The sequence below is a fragment of the Mytilus californianus genome, unplaced genomic scaffold, assembly GCF_021869535.1.
Source record: "Mytilus californianus isolate M0D057914Y unplaced genomic scaffold, xbMytCali1.0.p SCAF_2, whole genome shotgun sequence".
Taxonomy (NCBI): Eukaryota; Metazoa; Mollusca; class Bivalvia; order Mytilida; family Mytilidae; genus Mytilus; species Mytilus californianus.
The window spans coordinates 85,291,491-85,312,722 of NW_026262668.1; the positions used below are offsets into that span (position 1 = coordinate 85,291,491).

A 21,232-nucleotide genomic window follows, 5' to 3' on the forward strand; every position below is an offset into this window, starting at 1 on the left:
ATCATACTTACCGCATTCTTGTCGAGACTAAAACAATTGCACCACACCCGATTTTTCAAGTGTGAATTGTCTCCACCATCAAAATGCATGTGCATTTATATGGTGCACATGTGAATTATACGCATAGTAGTAAATGAAAGATTTCGGAAGTTTATATGTAAGACGCGTAAACACATTTGGCGAACAATTTGTTGATTGTTTTAACTACTTCTTCAATTTGCCTCATAAACAAAAGATTAATGAAATCAAAGAGTTTTTTAACGATGATAATAATGTTCTTTGTAGAAAAATGTTCGTAATTATTTGCATGTGTCAGTGTTTATGCTCATTCATTACTATGATTTATATTGGGAAATAATTTATACAATGTGTGCAATGCATTCGTGAAATTTAAAAAATAAAATAAATCAAGGAGATGTGGTATGATTGTGTCCAGTATTCAGAAAATCTACCAAAACTTATCACATTTAAATTAATACAGTTGTTGGAATTTTTTTCTGCAAATGAAAAACAATCGACAGTACTCTTTTCTACAACATTCATAAACCTTATGTATTGTTTCATATGTAGAACAGAGATTGCATGTAAAAAGTAATACTATTGTGAAAAAACTTACCACAAGATTCAAAATTATAAAACTGAAATTAGCTGCCAAACGGTACACATGCATGTAGGTGGAAATATTTCCATAATGGTTCTATCGATCTGAAGAAGAAAAAAATGAAAACACAAACATGTAACTAATAATTTATAGTAGTAACATATTTGTAATCTATTTTATTTAATTATTTATTTAGTCTTTTGAAGTATTAAATAATACAGAGAAAATGGAAATTCGCTGGTATAAATTAATACAAAACATATACAAGGTTGTAATGATACTCGACTTTTTACAAAAGACTCTTCACTGTCGGTGATGCATAGATTTGCATGTAAAAGATTGAGTTTGGTTAAAACAAAACAAAAAAATCTCAACGACATAAAGGATCAAATGATGTCTTAAAATGTTCTATATAATGTACAGAATCACTGGCTAGGAACCATTTCCTCCAACACAGTGATTTAACATTGAGCTTCGTGAGACAAGACAAGAAGTAATACTTATACAGATACAATGAATAATAATTAAAGTCAGGTCACAGAGTAACAGATCAAGTCATAGCATGGTAATTATTTCATAATGATTACTATATCAGTATTAGAACGCGCTATGCAATTTGATTTTTCAATAATGTCGTGTTCTGCAAATTAAAATCAGCAGAAAAATTATTTTATACACAGCAGGGCGGAGAAAATCGGAAGTTTGATACAAGATTTTAGTTTTATATTAATTACAATTTAATGTTCAAAATCGAGTCTGTATTTGAATGTATTTAGATATGCGTCAAGGAATGTTTTGAACTGATGACGCAGGAGAATAAAATACCAACGATTTTCAAGTTCTGAAAATATGTATCCGAGGTTGAATGTTTCTGCTGTCCATATAGAAGAAACCCGCATATATTTCGTGTACTGTTATTTACATACGCGTCCATCCATTTATCAAGACCTAATAACATTAACTGTACCCATTTTACTGCACTAGATCCAGGTGCGCATCTTGATAATTAATGTCTCTTCAGTGATGATGGAGGCCAACATATTTGAAAGTGCTAAACCTTATACAAATGTTGAAGAGATGATGAACCAATAGGATCAAAACTAAAACCAGAATAGGACATGAATCTGAGCTATGCATGATGGAGATACATTTCTTAATTCAAAATGATTTCAAACATTTTATAACAGCAAATTTAAGTAAAGCAATATTCTGTCGTAGTTTCATGCCAATACCTAAGTAGTGGCTACTGGGCTGGTAATTACCCCTAGAACTACCAGGCATCGAGTTAGTTGTGTTTTCATGGTCAACATTTTTTCTTTATATGTATATGGAATATTTGTATATATTTAACCACTTAAACTATTTTTGCCGTTTCCGTAACTAAAAATATGTTATACAACAGCTTTATATATTGTAACTCAACTGAAACATAACCTTCAGGTATTGTGTTCGTTCATATAGTTAAATGTGTAATAACCATTACGTTTTCAAAACATCACGCCAAAGCATTTTTATTATATTGTATTGCATCTTTCATAAATCATTGATTTCAGCATTAATGAAATGTCATTGGGATAAGTAGAATGCTTTACCAAGCCACTGTTTTATTCTAAAATGTTCGCATCACTTCTTCCGGCAGTTGTAAAACTAAGTAAGCTTGATACATACAAAATGACGGCAAAATGTTGATAAACAACTCGACTGAATCTAATAAAGATCGATTTACTTTTAAAACAATACCGGGGGTCTATGATTTTTCTGCTTTCAATATCTTCATTATTCCATTAACGTCTTGTAAATTGTGCTTTATCAAATTTACCGGATCAAAGTAATTTTGACGTATACGTTAAAAGCAATTTTACTTTGATAATGGACAAAGTGGGAAATGCTGCGATACTGAACAAACGAGGTAAACGTACGGAAGTCACGTTATCTAAGAAGTCAAGATCCACGTGAGAATATCAAGAAAATAGTGTAATATGAAGTCGCCAAGATCTACTTAAAACAACTAGAAATGAATAATAAACAAAACCAAATGAAAAGACCTCAATGCTTTGAAATACTTTAATTTAAACGAAACTAGCCTATTGTGTGTGCTTTAAAATTGGGTCGACACTATGATGTCACTTCAGTGGCGCCACAGCCTAAATGCCTCATTAAGCATAATCTAATACTTATATATATAAAGGTAAATGTCTGTTAAAGGCCCCGACCCTTAGATTTCTAAGTAAATTCAGTTTATACGTCAGGACAACCTACTCTCTCCTTTATCAAGAAATATTAGACAATCAACCTAACGATTACGTAACAAAATGGCCTTTTAATGTTTGTTACGTCAAGTCGAGTAAATATATCTTCATTTTAAATAAGAAAATTAAATTAAATAAGTATTGATTAGTGAAATGTTAGAAACACTTTCTATTACAGAATGTAATTTGCGAGCAGGTTTGTTTTTAAAAGTTCGCAGTAAAATAAAACATAAACAAACGACAACATGTTCACATATGAAGAATATTAAGTTAAGTATAGCTAACATAGTAATTTAAAAGCAGAGGAGTATTTCCACAGAAAACCTTTTCTCTTAATACTTGAAAATATTATTTCAAGCATGAAGTTTTGGACTTTACCTAATAAATAAACAACGACCAATATGAATGTTTTTCAACATAACAACAAGCAACAATAATAGTAAAGATGTTGGTCACATGTTGTTGGTTGACTGAAAAACATCGTATACCCGTCTAATTAAAAAAATATAAAAGCAATATACCCATGCAATCAAAAGTCAATCGTCAGACATGTTACGTTCACAACCAAACAAAATACCAAAAGCAATGAAGAAAATGATTGCATTCTGAGATCAAATCTACTACTGTTCTGGAACGAAACATAATTGCAACAATTTATAATGACAGTATGACAAAACGTAAAAATAAAATGGAAACAGTTATTTATTTGATAGCCATCCATAAGGTAAGCAGATCAATATTACAAAAGTTGTACTAAAGAGAACATTTGAACATCAGGGTAAGAGTAAAAGGAACAATATCTCAAGTATTTAACAGTTTAAAGCAAATCATCTTACATGTACCTTAGGTCAAATATAGACACAAGAGATCAGGTTTGCTTAAACATCCGGTTCAAACATAATTAGTTAAAAATCAATAAATATGATTAAACTCGCCAGTTTTTCTCAGTATTATTGCTTAATTTTGTAGAACGCATCTGCTATTCTGTTTCATATACTACATGCCGGTATTTCCATATTGAAATTTTCATTGTTTGTCAATGTCGTTCTCTGAACATAATTATCCTGCTGTTTATTTTTAATTTTTGCTTATTAATTATTTAATCTAATTCTATGATGAAATTGTCCAATCGCAAATTTGAATTAAATGTTAATAGATTCATCAGCAATGTCACAGCAAGTCATTTTATTTAGAAATTTTGTCCTCACAGAATTTTACAGTGGGTCTAATCGGTGAAATTGGTCTAACTATGAAAACATCGATGGTAGAGATACATTTGCAGTAAATAAAAAATGTGAAGTTAAAAGAGGACTGATTGAAAATCACTTATTGACCTTTTGGAACTTCCCTACCGTACCACATGAAGTTTCCGCAAAATATATGTAACATATATAAAGCAAAAATTTCCGTTTACGACATGAAATAACGTGTCTCCGGAAAAATCTTAACTTTCATATTTAAGATATACATGTGTAGCTAATGAAGTGTATTACTGTGTCATACTGATACAGTTAATTGTCCGGAGAAGGTGGAACACGAATGATACTTACGAATGAATCCATTTATTTTTAATAAAAGATATGTTCAGACTCTTTCTTATTCTTTTCATGTCTTAAAAAAAATATGTGTTGTACAAAAAAAAAAAAAAAAAAATTTTATATGAACAATAGTTCCTTTGCAGTTCAATCAATCAGAGCCAATTACTAGTATTTTTATGTGTCAGTTCTTTTCAGAGTAATTGGATAACTGGTCTATTGGATAGACAGTCTTTCATTTAACCTTTGTACCTAGTCCATTTATTGATCATTATAATCACCTTTGCTCAATGTCAGACAGTTACATATACTAGATGCCGCGTATAACTTTTCCTTTTATGTTTTATTATTTTCATTTTTACACTATCGACTCTGAAAAAATGAGTGTAATTGTAACTTATTCTTTTAAAATGTATTCACTTCTGCAATGATGTATATTTATACATAAATGCACTTTTTTTGTTAAATAAAACCACAAGAAATTTCAATATGTCTTTTAATTATTTGTTCTGCTTAATGTATTTGAAAAAAGAGGAGAGGATACATGTAACTAGTTTCTCCTGTTAAAGTCCGTTGATGAGACATTTTAGGTAGGTAGACATTCCACAACACTTACTGATAGAGAGTTGATGCTCACAAGGAAGCACCTAAATAACGAAAGACGACAGAAAGACAAACACATCGACAAAACACTACATATAACCGTAAAGACTCACTCACAAGTCGAGGAGAGACTGGCAATGTCTTGGTAAAAAACGAAAGACGACAGAAAGACAAACAAATCGACAAAACATTACATAGAACACTAAAGACTCACTCACAAGTCGAGGAGAGTCTGACAATGACAGATAAAAAACGGAAGACGACAGAAAGACAAACACATCGACAAAACACTACATATAACCGTAAAGACTCACTCACAAGTCGAGGAGAGACTGACAATGACAGGTAAAAAACGAAAGACGACAGAAAGACAAACAAATCGACAAAACATTACATAGAACACTAAAGACTCACTCACAAGTCGAGGAGAGTCTGACAATGCCAGGTAAAAAACGAAAGACGACAGAAAGACAAACACATCGACAAAACACTACATATAACCATAAAGACTCACTCACAAGTCGAGGAGAGACTGACAATGTCAGGTAAAAAACGAAAGACGACGGAAAGACAAACACATCGACAAAACACTACATAGAACCATAAAGACTCACTCTCAAGTCGAGGAGAGACTGACAATGTCTTGGTAAAAAAACAAAAGACGACGGAAAGACTAACTAATTGACAAACCAAACACCTAAATAGAAAACAAAAGACTCATTGAGCAACATGAATGGATGATCTCGTGTGCTCCGGAATTACAATACATTATAACAATAAAAGAGAAATCGCTAATCAATTTTATATAACAATTAGACTGATGTCACAGTTGGATTTAAAGTCAATTTTATAGACATTTTAATGTATAAAAAGCGAAGCATAGTTTTAAGTGATGAATTATTTTCCAAAAGTAATTTTCGTTAGCTGTATGTTGACCTCTAGATGCTTTAGTTTTTGTCGTTGGGTTGTCGTCTCATTGATGTTCATCCCACATCTAATTGTATTCGCCTTTCTGGCTAGTATTATACCTACAAGTTTATTCCTTGTAATATGGCATTCGTATTTGACATTCGGTAGTTTATCTTGTAACTTCGATTATATTTTGCCCATTACTATCGGATTTTCTATCTATTTAGAACCAGTTATACATTGTATGTGCTTATAAGACATTGAACAGATATATAGCTTTCGTTATTCAAGCTTTAAAATTGCATTAAGTAATGGAAGAAGTGTATGAAAAATTGACATTTGGATGGCTGGAAAGCTAATTCTATGAAAACCCGTCCTTTATAGAGTAATTGTGTCGATCATCTAACGATAAGCCGATTTGGCTAAAGTAAAATTTACTACTTTTTCTGCCTAAAATTCAATGGTTACAACTATGCTGACGATTACAATATACAATATTAAAAATTATATAAATTGTCTTTGGACGTGTTTAATTATTTTCTACGTACTAGTAAAATTGAGAATGGTATATACTAGTTATCAAGCATTGTCTTTTATACCATCATACGAATTGAAGTCAGTAGTTTATATTCCATAAAAATAACAGAAAACTGTATTTGGCCAAAATTCCGACTTTCTAAATGTTATCACATTGCTGCAGGTGGCTGCAAATAGTTTCTTGTAATAACCAATGCTTTCCAAATTTTAATATGTTGTTACTGATGACAAATTGAGGTTCGATATTGACGATTTCCATTTTTACCGTTCAGGACATATGATCCTTGATAGATTGGAAAATAGACACATAACGTGGCAGGCAGAAAAAGCGCCATACATTAGTATACATAAATTTCATTCGTACTATCTATCCTCTTAAGTTCAACAATCACGGTTACCTTCAAAACACAGAAATCCCAGTTTGCTTCAATTTGACAGCTCATTTCTTGTTATTTTTTTGTTAATTTGTACTTTACTTGGAGCCTGCTGACATCTACATCATGCTGGAAAACTAGCATAATTTTATACAAGTTTATAAATTTTATTTTTGTGGAACCCACAAATGCTATAACATTTCCTTTGACGAACCTTCTTTTCATTTCCGCACAAGTAGTTATTATAAGCTCTGATGTTCATTTCTCTGTCAGTAAATACGGTATACGAAGCGATTTAACCTATATTTTTACCATTGCAAAGCGATCTAATTGATTGATAAATTGGTAAAGTGTACAGTGACCGTGCGTAACCACTTATCGACCGGTATGTAAAACTAATAAAAAAAAATCCTATGTTACTGAATAATTTACTAGTGTTATCTTTTAAAACAGTTGATTACATATGACGTATCGGTATAGACTATTTGCCCTAATCAATTACAAGGACTATTTCCCTTATCAATTCAAAGGAGATCAATACCCTCTATCTTTCTTCTACCCGAAGATACAGATTGAACAGTAAAAGTACACAGATTAAATGGTACCGTTTTTGTACATGCACATGTACACTTGAGCATTGACCTATCACAAATCCTAAATGCAGGTTTTATGTAATACAAATAAAACATATTTTACTTTGGAGCTAGAAGAAAACATCTTTGAAAATATTTACGATAAATCGATTGAACTGTAGATGAAAGAAACTGGCATATCGTGACACATATAGTAATGAAGAAAAAATAATTTTGGGATAACTGAAATAACTTTAAAGTAAAAAAACACTCTTAATCTACCAAAAGTGAACATTTATAGTTCATTACGCGATCCAACCTTCGAAAATTTCACATGTGGGCGCCCTACAATAAAACAAAATCCTCACACCGAATATATATAAACATGTCATTGAGTACCTCACTAAAATATGGGTAAAGTTAGATTCGTTTGGCAAGCTTTCGGTGATCATTACATTTTACCATGATAAAATAGAAAAATGCTATATTGGCGTAAGTTGTCAATTTCAGACAGATTAGCCCAAGTGACTCGCGGTTACTGTTGTCTTTGTATAAATTTAATAAGATATGTGGAAACTTAAGTGAGAAAAAATCCAGCAAGAAAATGAATCGGAACAAAACATTTTACGAAAGTAAAAAAAGACATACCACATCTCACATGAAAAGCTCCTAATATAAAAGTTGTGAACGAAGTCATCGGATGTTAAAAGTCTGTTGTCAACACCAATTCACTTTCTTACCTAATGAAACAATAAATAAATATAAATGTATAAAAATACAAAATACAGAGAACAGCGCATTAACAATCAGTCCAGAAATGGCAATCGACACAAGGTTAACATTGAGTTTAGTACTATATCTTTTAAAATTCATACACAAGCAGTTACATGTCGTAATAATGTACAACTGAGAATAAAAACACGTGGCAGCGAATGAATTTCACAAGAATGATTGTGAATTTTATAATCGCTCTGTCTTTAATGGTGCTTTTCATTGGTTTATAACGTTTTCTATAAAAGTGTAACAAAACAACACATCGCATCAGCCAACCACAGACCAATTGTTTGATTAATACTGATACATGTGAAAAGTAAAATAACAAAAATACCGAACTCCAAGGAAAATTCAAAACGAAAAGTCCCTTATCAAATGGCAACATCACATCAATGAATGGAAAACAACAGTCATATTCCTGATTTGGTACAGGCATTTTCTTATGTAGAAAATGGTGCATTAAACCTGGTTTTATAGCTAGCTAAACCTCTCACTTGTATGACAGTCGCATAAAATTCCATTATATTGACAACAATCAGATATAGATTTTATCATGCATTTGTCATGTTATCTATTCAAGTCATTACTTAGCTCCCGGGCTTTTCGAATCTTTTTAACGAACCAAATCAATTGTATACCATTACAAAAGCATATGAAGATGTAGTACTAATTGAGCGAGTTTTTGTGCTCAATAGTGAGTACGGTGGATACTCTATAGTAATGTTACTGGAGTTTAGCAAGCAATAATCAGACAATAAATTATTTCCCCCCTGAGGTAATTTTTTTTAATACTTTAGGTTGGTAACGGATATATTTATATCATTTCTCTCCGATTTCGACGAGAAGAAATGACCACTTACTATATCTATGCTATAATTAGTTATGCACTAATCTATCGATTTTGTATGTTCTTTTAATTAGAATTAACAAAGTAAAATATGATTCTGATATTAGTATTCGATTGTTATTTGCTTAGTTATTATTATTCACAATCAAACCGTCAAACAAAGTACGAACTGCTGTTCTTAAACAAATTCATTGCATCTAGGATTGCAAATTAATATTCGTTAATTAATCTCCAGTTAATACTTTAGTGTTCATCAAAAATCCCGATTGAATCCAGATTAAATGACGTGATATGTTTTGTTAGTAATTTGGAAACACAGATGAGATGAAATGGATTAGATCATCCCCAATGGGAGTATGATGTTTAATTTAAAGCTTTGTTCCCAAAGGGGAAACATGGCTAATGTTTGATTAAATCTGCTGCATCTGAGGCTTAATATTGTAATCCAAACATTGAGTGGAGCTATATATGTTGAAGAGATCATGATCTTCCAGTGCTTATTTATACTTTACTTTCACTTATTCATACCCCGCTAGCCACAATGTAAAACTATTGGAATATCCGTCCATCCATACGTCATTTTATTCGTCGGCAACCAATGAATAGATTATATAAAGCATGTGGACAATGTGAAATAACAGGCTTGTGGATATAAAGGAAAGAATAGTACATATTCAGATATTAGTATACGTTGTATCTATAATATTAAATGAGAACACCTGTTTTTTTTTACTTCTCCGTCAAATCAAATCAAATCAATCAAACTGGCTCTCTACACTAAAAGTAGAATGCAAACTGTAGTTTGTTATCCTCACTGATGATTATTCATTTTTGCTTAGTAAGGGAATAATTCGGGGAAAAAATAAAACCCAGATGTCCTTTCTGTCATAACCATTTCGGATTTCTTCTTATGTCATTAATGTTATCTCCCTTTAGCATGTACCCATTTTCCACCTTCACAAATATTCAAAGACGGGTGAAAAATCAAAGGTATTTGATAAACACTAACGATCCTGGTTGTGAGAATGTTTTAGATATTGGCATATGAATTTTTATTGAAATAAAGCAAATGTAGAGAAAGACTCTGAAATATTCACAAATACTAAGTACCTATATAGTTTAAAGTTTCCTCGCGGGTGACTTTGGACCCGAATCAATTTCAAGCATAATTTAATATTTTGTCAGTCCTCTTTAATTTTAAGATACAATGATAATATATATTGGAGTATAACATCAATGAGATCCTAATCGAACATCAAATAAAAAACAATGTACACACGCACACCAAAACAATGTACATACACACACTAAAAAGTAAAATAGCAAAAATACCCAACTCCAAGGAAATTTCAAAACTGAAAGTCCTTTATCAAATGGCAAAAATCAAAAGCTCAAACACATCAAACGAATGAAAAACAACTGTCATATTCCTGACTTGGTACACCATTTCCTTATGTAGAAATGGTGGATTGAACCTAATTTTATAGCTAGATAAACATCTCACTTGCATGACAATGTACATACCATCACCAAAAGTGGAAAAAAGCATTAAGATGTCAACATGAATTCGTCAACAATAGACAAGTGTCTGTATTATATGCCAGATTTAAATTTGAAAGAATCTAGACCACTAGTATAAACAAATACAGATACGAATTTCCTTACTTATCATTTCGTTACCTTGAACCTGCATGTTCCGCCAAGAATGAACATTTCTTAAATTTGTTAACTTCGCCTTCTGAATGTTGGCACAGATTTTTAAAAAGGCGCTTAATATTCTATATTCAGATTGCGCTGAATAAATGTCGAACGAATGTCTTCCTTTCTGCTTTCTATAGTGCACTTATTTGTTGTTTCTGCTGTAATAAACTTTAAAATCTGGGAAAACTGAACGAATACGAACATAATCATGCAATTGACGTGTCAAGTATTTGAATATTATAGCCAATTTAACTTCTTTTTCAATCCATAAATTATTGCTAAAGGATCAGTAATGCAATCAAGAGTAAATGATTAATTGGACAATCACGTGATAGTGTGAAGCTATTTGCGACCAATTGGTTTATCACTGCAATAATCGGCTTCCGGCTCTTGTTTTGAGTTTACGATCCATCTATGTTTCTATGTTGCGATTTATAGTTTATAACAAGAATGCATTGTATAAAAGCATCATATAACCAGTGAAAAGTCAGTTTTAAATGTACTTCATTTTCCCGTTAAATCGAAGGAATAAACATATTAAAACTGAATTCAATTTCGTCCTTAAAAATATCGTTGCAATCTCAGCATTCCTCGTACGCACACTAGGACAAACAAAAAAACTGAACAAACAAAAAAAAACCTAAAACGGTGACGGCTCTATATTAAAACACTGCTTTGTTCAGTAGATAATGGAAAAAATATGATGTACTATTCATTTATCGCGTATTTTGAAGCATTTATTTGCAAATGAACAAAAAATCTTTAAAGTTTAGTGATTTTTAATTAGAATATAAAGTTTATTATTTATATCTTTTCAACATTTCTTTGTCAATATAGACTCCCCACTCCTCCTCGCACTATTAAATGTCCATGTTCGGTGAACCGCAAAATCTAGACCAAGCCAAAATCATAATATGTTAAAAGGTTCCCATCAAAACGAACATGTGTCTTAAGTTTCAACTTCATGGTACACTATCTAAAACCTAAAATTTTAATCTGATTCGGGATCGACGGACGCACATCCCGGAAAACATAACTCCTCCCTACTATCGTAGGCGGGTCATAAAAAGTAACATGTATTCATGATCGTAGACAATGTGTGACTTTTGTTGATATTATACAAACTAATTGACCTCGAGATAAAAATTTCTGCGAAAATGAACAATCAATTTTTTTCGAGTGGCCCTTTGAATATCAGATTGATATGAAGAACTAAACAGATGGTTCAATGATATCATTCATAAAAGAGAGTAAAACTTTACAATGTCATAATGTTAAAGTAACACGAGTGGAATTTTTACTACGACATATCAAGAGTCGTGTAGAAACAAGTACTTCATGATGGTATTTAGTAGTTTAAAGTCACGTTAATGGATTATTAAGAGGTCTCAATAAGACAGAGTTGTTGACATCTGAATATCAAAATAAGATAACAATAACAAAATTTCCAATTTCAAAATTTTTGTTTGCATTTTCATATGTTTATACGTGTACGGCCTGCTATCGATACACAGTTATCTATACAGCTTTATTTGGCCTTAAAAAAATTATGTAGCATGACATCTGTTATATTGTGTTGCATTTAAAAACTTATCAAAGATAACATTCTTCAAATTAGCTACGACAGACACTCTTTTCGTCTACACAAGACTCGTCAATGACGCTCGACTCAAAACAATTGGAAGGCAAAATCAAATACCAAGTTGAAGAACATTAAAAACCGCAAGGCCAAGGCAATCTATACCTGGGCCTTAAAAACCGCAAAGCCAAGGCAATCTATACCTGGGCCTTAAAAACCGCAAGGCCAAGGCAATTTATACCTGGGCCTTAAAAACCGCAAGGCCAAGGCAATCTATACCTGAGCCTTAAAAACCGCAAGGCCAAGGCAATCTATATCTGAGCCTTAAAAACCGCAAGACTAAGGTAATCTATACCTGAGCCTTAAAACCGCAAGGTCAAGGCAATCTATACATGGGCCTTAAAACTGCAAGGCTAAGGCAATCTATACCTGAGCCTTAAAACCGCAAGGTCAAGGCAATCTATACCTGAGCATTAAAACCGCAAGGTCAAGGCAATCTATACCTGAGCTTTAAAACCGCAAGACTAAGGAAATCTATACCTGAGCATTAAAACCGCAAGGTCTAGGCAATTTATACCTGAGCATTAAAACCGCAAGGCTGAGGCAATCTATACCTGAGCATTAAAACCGCAAGGTCAAGGCAATCTATACCTGAGCATTAAAACCGCAAGACTAAGGCAATCTATACCTGGGCATTAAAACCGCAAGGCCAAGGCAATCTATACCTGGGCCTTAAAACCGCAAGGCCAAAGCAATCTATACCTGAGAATTAAAAACCGCAAGGCCAAGGCAATCTATACCTGAGCATTAAAAACCGCAAGGCCAAGGCAATCTATACATGGGCCTTAAAAACCGTAAGGCTAAGGCAATCTATACCTGGGCATTAAAAACCGCAAGGCCAAGGCAATCTACAACTGAGCCTTAAAAACCGCAAGGCTAAGGCAATCTACAACTGAGCCTTAAAAACCGCAAGGCTAATGCAATCTATACCTGGGCCTTAAAAACCGCAAGACTGAGGCAATCTATACCTGAGCATTAAAAACCGCAAGATTAAGGCAATCTATACCTGAACATTAAAAACCGCTAGGCTAAGGCAATCTATACCTGAGAATTAAAAACCGCAAGGCTAAGGCAATCTATACCTGAGAATTAAAAACCGCAAGGCTAAGGCAATCTATACCTGAGCATTAAAAACCGCAAGGCCAAGGCAATCTATACATGGGCCTTAAAAACCGTAAGGCTAAGGCAATCTATACCTGGGCCTTAAAAACCGCAAGGCCAAGGCAATCTACAACTGAGCCTTAAAAACCGCAAGGCTAAGGCAATCTACAACTGAGCCTTAAAAACCGCAAGGCTAATGCAATCTATACCTGGGCCTTAAAAACCGCAAAACTAAGGCAATCTATACCTGAGCATTAAAAACCGCAAGATTAAGGCAATCTATACCTGAACATTAAAAACCGCTAGGCTAAGGCAATCTATACCTGAGCCTTAAAAACCGCAAGGCTAAGGCAATCTATACCTGAGGGTAGAACAACCATAGTGTTTCGAATAATTCAATATTTTATAACAATAAATTTACAGAAAATCAACATATACATGATATACATGTCAACACAAAAGTGCTATCTACTGGACTGGTAATACCCTCGGGGACGAATCATCCACCAGCAGTGGCATCAACCCAGTGGCAGTTAAAAATCATCAAAGATTCCAGGCTTAAAACTTGGCACGCCAAACACGCGTTTTGATGCATAGGACTCGTCAGTGGCGCTCGATTCAAAGCAGTTAGAAGGCCAATTCAAATTCGAAGATGAAGAGCATAAAAAAAACAGAAAATTTTAAAAAAGTTGTGCCGAATAAAACTAAGATAATCTTTATCTGGGGGTAGACAAACCATAGTTTTCGAATGAATCAACATTTTATAAACAGTAATTTTACAGAAAATCAACATATCAATAATATACATGTCAACACAAAAGTGCTAACTACTGGGCTGGTGACACCCTCGGGGACCCTAACCATATCGACCCAGAAGTAGTAAACTTAAAGTGCACTTACATATATACTGACGAATTTCATTGCATAGAAACTTCTAGAACTTTCTAACAATGTTTGATTAAAACTTACAAGCACCATCTATATCTGACTACGGGTAATGCAAAAAAATTCGGATGTTCCAAATAAACTTTCTGTACCAAATAAGATTGTACTCTATGGGACTTGGAAGGAGAAATGAATAACTCGATTTTAAGGATTTTGTAACATATTTTTAGTTATCTATTTATCTTTCAATTAACCTAGTTTTCTTTAAATCGGTCGAAAAATCAAACAGTAGCACAACAACACAAAAACCAAAAAACATCTAGAGTTCAGCATACGACCTTCAACAACAGACATAAAGTCTGAGATAATCATTTCGTTCTTAAAAACAGACATCTAGAGATATAAAATGTTTCAATTTTCCTCGAATTGACATCACCGAGTTTGTACTTGCATGAGCAAGGTAGAAAAGGATCATCTAAATACCCTTCTGGAGCACCTGAGATTATCTCCGGTTTTTGGTAGGGTTCATGTTGCTCAGTCTTTGTTGTGTTTTGTAGACTGTTGTTTGTAAATTCGTCTGTTTTTCAGGGTTTTTTTTTTGCCATGGCGTTGTCAGTTTGTCTTCCATTCATTTTTATAGATATCAGTATACGGTCTTCAGCAGTAGACCGGTGTCTATACATCTTTCCAAACAATACATCTGCCTGAATCACAAGAAGTCGTGAGTAAATTAAATTGAGGCTACCAAAGAATTGCCATCAACCCAATATCCACCCAAATGACAAGAAAACATATCATGATAATACAAAACTTAACTATATTTTTTTTCTTCTTTTACAATTCGCCTGTCAACAATTTTTTTGTATTCCTTTACAATTCGCCTGTCAACAAAATGTTTTAAAGATTTAAGATTGCACACGAAAAGATAATAGTCGAGATGACACAAGAAACAATTACGAACATTTAGCCAAACAAAATGGAAATGAAAAAGCAATAACAGTACTATTTTTGAAAATAGTGTTTTTACAAACGTTTGTACAAAATTTTATGATAAAGCCTATTCCCAAATTACTTAATGATGTTATAACATAAAAATGGATCGTCTTAAAACAGCTGCATTTATTTGAATTTTATAATGGCAATTAATTCAAATTGGTGTTTCACGTGTTAGGTTTTGTTTTATTACCCTACAATTAAATAAAAGACACGCGTCATTGTACTTCAACTGAAAAGGAAATATAACTAACAAATTTTACAGAAAATGCTAAAATACATCGATCAAAATAAATAGCTATCAATATTTGTGTCAAAATGATACAGAATTATGTGATCTATTATTGATACTATAATTATTTCTCCATTTGTTATATAATTATTTATAAAATAGTATTATTTACGTTTTGAAATGAAATATTAAGTAAACATAAAATAACTGATGTTCTTATAATCTACTGTGTAAAACATCTCGTAAATTAAGCAAAGAAAAACGACGAGAAGCATATTTTAAAAGGTGTAATATCATTGATATCTGAACTTGTTCAAATGTTTTTTATGAAATTAAAATTGTCTTTTGAATAGTCCGATTCGCAGGAGTTAACTTGTTATGTTAAAGAGGGAGGATTTGCCTGTGCAATATCAGTATCAAATGGGAAAATGATGTCTTTTTCACATCAGCCATTTTGTTTGAAAACGTCTTTATTGTGAAAAAGAGGCAAAGGATACCAAAGGGATTGTCAAACTCATAAGTCGAAAACAAACTCACGAAAAACGACAAAAGAAATACAATACACAGAACACAACAGAGAAAACTAAAAACTGAGCAACACGAACCCCCACCAAAAACCTGGGTGAATCCAAGTGCTGCGACAGGGGAAGCAGATCCGGCACTACATGCGACATCCGTCGTGTTACTCCTATAAAATATGTCGATAAGTTTTATCAAGTGATTAGGCATCACAAAATAGCGGATTGGTAATTGATTCTTATCTAATCATAAGATACCAAATTAAAAAACCATCGGTTAAGTAAATGTTCTAAGCCTGAAACTTGACCGACTGTGAAAATGTGAAATAGAAACACGTTGTAATAAGCTATATTTTTCTAGCTGTCAACAAATGTCTCGTATTTTAATAATTGGGATTGTTCTGCAATCTTAGATAAAGGAATGGAGTATTGACAATTCACTTGGAAACTCAACATGTACTAATACGACACTTACCAAAGAGGAAATCCTGAACAATTAGAGGTCTTTTCTATGTTCTTATGGACTATCTGTAAAGTAAAATATTGTCCTATGAAACATTGCCCCCAAGACAATATTTCATGACTTTGTATATTCATTATGAAATAATGTCCGCGGACAATATTTTATATGAAATTTTGTCAGACGGACAATATTTCATGGAGGACATTATTTTATGTTACAATCGCCGTTCTATTTCTATGTAGAAACACTCCAGCAGGTCTGGCCATAGAATAAATATCTCAAAACTGCTAAAATATTCCAAACATTGCGTTTTCTATCATGAGTTTAATTGAAAGAGTGTCTGCTACTCACAAGGAAGTTATTTAATCAAGGGTTCCTAGTAATAAAGTTGAAGTTTAACTTGCGCCATCATGAGTTGGTTGCGGTTAAAATATCGATATCACAGATGACCACGGATTTGTTCCAATCATCATAGCAATTCTTTCGTCCGACGTCTTTGTAAGATTTATTTGTTTGTTTGAATTTTTATTCAGTTGTTTTGAATGTCTGTGATGTATGTTTACACAATGTTGGCTGCTGGATCTCATTTATTGTCACATTAACCTATTATGTCTGTTTAGGTTACTCACCCAATTTTGTCAATATAACGGAACTAAAAACAATTGTAATACCAGTGGGAGGTTTAGCTAGCTATTAAACCAGGTTTAACCCACTATTTTCTTCGTAAAATGTCTGTACCAAGTCAGGAATATGACAATTGGTTTTCACTTGTTCCGTTTGTTGATAACAATAGATTTGATCAGTTGTTATGGACTTCCCCCTTTTTGACTTTACCTTAGAGTTCGGTACTTCTTTCCCCGTCTGTGATATCACTAAATGAAACTAAACACCGAATTCGTACTTAATAAACTTATCAAACATGCAAGGCTTAAAATTGTGTACGCGTTTTGTCTGCAACAGACTCATCGGTGCTCCTCGAATAAAAAACGACCAATTAAAGTACGAAGTTGAGGAATATTGAGGACCAAAAATTCCGAAAGGTTTTGCCAAATACCTCTAAGGTAATCTATTCCTTTGGTAGAAAATGCTTAATATTTCGAAAATTCGAAGTTTTGTAAACAGTTAATATATAGTTATGAAACTATCAATGATAATTCATGTCAACACAGAAAATTACAATGTCAAAGAAATGCGGAAAACAATTACCGCGATATTCAACAAAATTCCACATTTACAAAATAAATTTATATTTACTTCTGTTTTAAAAAAGACTGCTATGAATATCATGCAAAAAATATCGTTATTGCTTCCTATAATATAATATATAAAAATGGAAATAAACGAATTATAAAAATGTCGTAGATGTTTGTCTTCAAAACCGCATATCCAGTTAAATATAGATTCTACCACTGTATCGAGTGTGATACGATATTTATCCACTCGAGACAGTTAAATTTTCAAATTTAAAACGCGAGGCTCGCCGAGCGTTTTAAATATTTAAAATTTAACTGTCGAGAGTGGATAAATATCGTATTACACGAGATTTGGTGGTGGAATCTGTTTCTCTAATGATTTTCAAACAATACGCAGGCAAATTTATTCCTTCTTTTCGAATGATCTGCAAAAAGATGTGCTCTTTCTATGTGACGTCATCAGGCATGGTCGCCTTTTTTCATGCCGTCACAATAGGAAATTCAGAAGAAAGCAAGAAAATTCGACGTCATAATCGGATGTTAACCAATGAAGAACTGAGATCAAACGAACCACACGTTGATTAAATTTTTTTTATACAATGGGTGCAGAAAGGGATAAATTGACGAAGAATTAGAGAAACAAGATTAACACAAAACGATACTATCTTTTAGAATTTACCTAAGTGATAACAAGATGAAATTGCTAATACGTAGTTCTAATGAAAGTTTGTGCTAGTCACCTACATTATAGTATTTAAAAATAAAATAGAAAATGTTATAATCTTGTTGATTATGAAACAATTAGAGAACTAAAGAAAATACAAATTTATTGAATACTACAAGAAAACTGTGTGTGTTTATACCGGCTTACAAAGTAGCAAATACAATAGCGAAATAATATAGCAAATTCAACTATATAGTTGGGATCAATGCTTTTAAAATTTGTCAGGAACTGCCAGGAGACCTGTTCTATAGTACTTTATTTGACACCTTTAGAACAGTTCCTGACAAGCTGTTCATTTGTTACCTTTAGAACAGTTCCTGACACGCTGCTCAAGCCTAGAACAGTTTTGGACTGTTCTAACCTAGAACAGTTTTAAACAGTTATAACCTGGAACAGTTCTTAGGCAGTTTTAACCTAGAACAGTTTAGGGTATAGAGATATGATGTCAGGAACTTCTCCCGTTCTTTCATTAAACCCTTGCTAGAGCTGGGTGTCTGTTTTGCAGGATGTATAAATACACAGCAACGCCGAATGGGATGTTCAATCTGATTTCTCATATGTGTAAGTCGGGGGGTCAGTAGGTGACCTGTTGCAAAGCAAAATGTCTGCTTTTATCCGATATACCCATATTTATTGTGGTAATTTAAGTGTCAGACCCTTAATCACACATTAAACTATTTTCTTAATGGTTAATATGTTCTCGTCCTCAATAAGAATGAAATAATTGCCACTGGACGCTCAATTAATCTTTAACACGTGTTTATATATATATATATATATATATATATATATATATATATATATATATATAGTAGAGCACAGTAGTAACCGATGTTCACATCTCGTTACTCATTTCTGAAAATAAAAACCGTGATTAATAGCATAAACTACAAACAAAGTGAAGACAGGAACGCCAACAAGGCGAGCGTCTACTGCAGGTGAGCGTCTACTGCTTAAAATGCATCGTAGATGTACGCCATGCAGATCCAGATTCATTTACAATGACGTAATAAGGAATATGGCATATTTTGTGCTTGTGTTAAGATCAGAATAAGCCAAACATTAAGATTTTTCTAGTCACTATTATATTTGGTAGCTCCACTTTTAATTTGTAAACACGCGAATTAATACTATTATCGAAAATATTATAAGCAAATTCATACCGTTGTCATGTGTCTTGATGTTCAAAATCGTACTTCGGTAATTAAATTTACTGTCTTACATCATTGAAACAATAATGATTGATAGGATCTGTGTTTGGTTCAGACCGAATTAACATTTGGAATAATGTGGGCATAATTGATGTTGAATATATTAATTTGTGTGATTAAATAAGTGTAATAAGATTATTATAGACTACTTTGGACAAAACTAACATAACAATCACAATTCCCATACTTTACAACAAATTTATTTAGAAAACTGCAAAATCATAAAACTTGTGGCGACAGCACAATGTTCCTTAAAATGTGCTTGTTCTGAGTGAACCGTTTGACAACCTGTGTTACCCAACACGACCTTACATAAGCTCAAACAGGCAAAAATCTAGTGCAAGTTTCTAGTTTGAAGAAAATCCTGATGCATTTAACGAGTGTTTTACTATTTCCTGTACATATAGTGTATGTAAGCTTGGTATTGTGAATACCTCTTTTGTCTAAGCATTCGGTGCAATACTTTTTTATTCACTAAAACGGCCTAAATAATTAGATATCTGCCGAATTTTACCGATCTTTCTTGTTTGAAGCGACAAATCTTGCAGTTTCCACATGATGCCACTCCATGTCCAAATTATGGCACTGGACACGGTGATTTTTGAAGTTCTGCCCTCGTCTACATAAGACTCGTCAGTGGCTTTCGAATCAATTCCAAACATTTGGAAAGCCATAACAATTACAAATTTAAGAGCATTAATAACGAACAATTCTGAAAAAATTATGCTAAATACTGACATGGCAATCTATACCTGGTGGTAGAAAAACTTAGTGTTTTGTATATTTTAACATTTTATAAACACTATATTTACAGAAAATTAACATATAAATGATATTTCATGTTTATATTATATTAATTTTCAGATTATATTTTGCTTATTAACCTTGTGGACCGTTGATTTTAATTGTTGCTTGCTTTGCGTCCAGTGACATTATACCTAATTATACTAAACCACATATGTATTATTACATAAGATTGTATAATGTCATACATATGATAGATATTCAATCTGGTAAACTCTGGTATATGATAATTATGATCACTCCGAAATCAAAAAAATTAACTGTGATAAACACCAAAAGTTGCACTCGAAAATGTATAACAGTCTTTCCAAAGAGAATTATGTTATTTATGCTATTAGTTACATACGGAAATATAAGTAGTATAGCTCATCTTCTGCTTAAGTATTTATTACTCAAACAAAAATAATTTTGTATAAAAAATTAATTAGAAATATGGAGATTTAACAGAACGAATGCCATACTGAACATATAGTTGCTTGTATCCATGTTATTTGAACTCGGGTGGGTAGTAGTCTTATTGGCAATCATACCACTACTATCTTTTTGTTTATTCAAAGCTGAAATAAGTTTTTTGATTCGAGCGTCACTGATGAGTCTTTTGTAGAGGAAACGCGCGTCTGACGTACAAAATTTAAGTCTGGTATCTTTGATGAGTTTATTTACCTTTAATCGTATATATGCCATATAAGGAAAATCCAACTACTAGTAACTGCCCCTGACTTCCTCATCAACTAAAATATTTTAAATCATGATAAGAAAGCTGCTCT

General features: G+C 32.7%; 1 protein-coding gene across 2 annotated transcripts in view; it reads right to left on the reverse strand.

Annotated features, from left to right (window-relative positions):
* Positions 1-21,232, reverse strand: part of LOC127730341 (muscarinic acetylcholine receptor M2-like) — a 116,858-nt gene that overhangs the window by 21,278 nt on the left and 74,348 nt on the right. For both annotated transcript variants that reach the window (XM_052238709.1, XM_052238710.1), the window contains exon 4: positions 617-705. The gene's annotated coding sequence lies outside the window, so the exon portion shown is untranslated. The remainder of the gene's footprint in view (positions 1-616; positions 706-21,232) is intronic.